This window comes from Populus nigra, chromosome 2 (assembly GCF_951802175.1).
Source record: "Populus nigra chromosome 2, ddPopNigr1.1, whole genome shotgun sequence".
Lineage (NCBI taxonomy): Eukaryota > Viridiplantae > Streptophyta > Magnoliopsida > Malpighiales > Salicaceae > Populus > Populus nigra.
The window spans coordinates 22,112,759-22,115,258 of NC_084853.1; positions in this window are offsets into that span (position 1 = coordinate 22,112,759).

Below are 2,500 nucleotides of genomic sequence, written 5' to 3' on the forward strand. Positions count from 1 at the left end.
TGAAATTTTGCACAGAGGTTGGCAAAAATCCAATCCAACTTTATTAATTTTTCCAGAATTTTTCGAGGTCGGGAAGTATTTTTTTTTATTTTCCTACCATTAAAAATCGAGGAAATCGGAAAAAATAGGAACCGGCTCGGAATGACCCCAAATTCAGTGGGCAGCCTCATAAAAATATGGCTGATTTTACTGGATTGATTTCATGTGGAAAGCACGACGTTTTGTTGTAGGAATGCGGGAACCCCGGCGGCTCGCCTGCCGCGGCCAGCGACGTCGGGCTGGCCCCTGCAGCGCCTAGCCTCTCCCACGCGGGGGGCAGGCCAGAGCGCGGGGGGCCAGGGCCCGAAGGCAGCCCCCCCGCGGGCGAGAGAGCAAGCCAGCAGGGGCTGTCGCCTGCCGCGGCCAGCGACGTCGGGCTGGCCCCTGCAGCGCCTAGCCTCTCCCACGCGGGGGGCAGGCCAGAACGCGGGGGGCCAGGGCCCGAAGGCAGCCCCCCCGCGGGCGAGAGAGCAAGCCAGCAGGGGCTGTCGCCTGCCGCGGCCAGCGACGTCGGGCTGGCCCCTGCCGCGGCCAGCGATGTCGGGCTGTCGCCTGCCGCGGCCAGCGACGTCGGGCTGGCCCCTGCAGCGCCTAGCCTCTCCCACGCAGGGGGCAGGCCAGAACGCGGGGGGCCAGGGCCCGAAGGCAGCCCCCCCGCGGGCGAGAGAGCAAGCCAGCAGGGGCTGTCCGCGCGTCGCGCAGCGCGGCATGGCTGCGGGGGCCGCGCGCGCGCGCCCAAGCGCCCAAGGGCCCCCAAGGGCCCCAGGCCCTCAGGCCCCAGCGCCCCAGCGCCCAGCGCGGGCGGGCGCGCGCGCGCGTGTGGTCTTTGAGGGGCGCCGGCCTGGTGGCTCCCTAAAGAGCAATAAGTGTCATTGCAGCTCTGGCAGGGGGAGACACTACTAGGTCCCAGCTGTCACCCCCCCTCTAAAAAATTCATTTCTTGGTATTTTGAGCTGAAATTTTGCACAGAGGTTGGCAAAAATCCAATCCACCTTCATTAATTTTCCCAGAATTTTTCGAGGTCGGGAAGTATTTGTTTTAATTTTCCTACCATTAGAAATCGAGTAAATCCGCAAAACTAGGAACCGGCCCGGAATGACCCCAAATTCAGTGGGCAGCCTCATAAAAATATGGCTGATTTTACTGGATTGGTTTCATGTGGAAAGCACGACGTTTTCTTGTAGGAATGCGGGAACCCCGGCAGCTCGCCTGCCGCGGCCAGCGACGTCGGGGACGCTGGCCTGCGCTGTCGAGCCCGCGAGGGCTGTCTCCGCGGCAGGCCCCCCCTGAACGGGGCACGACAGGCCACCGCGCTGGCTCGTCCAGCGTCGACAGTCCCTCGTCCAGGTTTCAGATCGCGCCAAGTCGAACCCATGACCTGCTCAAGCCATCGTGCGCTGCCGAATTCGCATCTGCGTGTAGGCTGCCATTCCACGCGGCAGCCCCTGTTTTCGTCAGCGTGCCCCCCTGACGAATTTTCCTGCCTGGCCCAGTCCAGCGTCCAGCCCCTGTTCGTCGAAAAATCTGCGCTGCCGATTTTCCACGCGGCAGCCCCTCTTTTCGTCAGCGTGCCCCCCTGACGAATTTTCCTGCCTGGCCCGGCCAGTCCAGCCCCTGTTCGTCGAAAAATCTGCGCTGCCGATTTTCCACGCGGCAGCCCCTCTTTTCGTCAGCGTGCCCCCCTGACGAATTTTCCTGCCTGGCCCGGCCGGTCCAGCATCCAGCCCCTGTTCGTCGAAAAATCTGCGCTGCCGATTTTCCACGCGGCAGCCCCTGTTTTCCTCAGCGTGCCCCCCTGACGAATGTTCGTCGAAAAATCTGCGCTGCCGATTTTCCACGCGGCAGCCCCTCTTTTCGTCAGCGTGCCCCCCTGACGAATGTTCGTCGAAAAATCTGCGCTGCCGATTTTCCACGCGGCAGCCCCTCTTTTCGTCAGCGTGCCCCCTGACGAATTTTCCTGCCTGGCCCAGTCCAGCGTCCAGCCCCTGTTCGTCGAAAAATCTGCGCTGCCGATTTTCCACGCGGCAGCCCCTCTTTTCGTCAGCGTGCCCCCCTGACGAATTTTCCTGCCTGGCCCGGCCGGTCCAGCCCCTGTTCGTCGAAAAATCTGCGCTGCCGATTTTCCACTCCGCAGCCCCTGTTTTCGTCAGCGTGCCCCCCTGACGAATTTTCCTGCCTGGCCCGGCCAGTCCAGCGCCCAGCCCCTGTTCGTCGAAAAATCTGCGCTGCCGATTTTCCCCGACGAACCTGCAGCTGCACAAATCCGCGCTGCCACTGCCCCATTGTCTGGACCAACAGTCTTTTCCATCAAGCCCTGGACTATAAATCGTCCAGACTCATCGCCAGCACCCGCTGCCGATTCTGCCGACTTTGCCGATTTCGTCGGCGCTGCCGATTCCAACACTGCCCGCCGTGCCTGAACCAGCGCTGTTTCGTCAGCGTGTCCCCTTGACGAATTTCC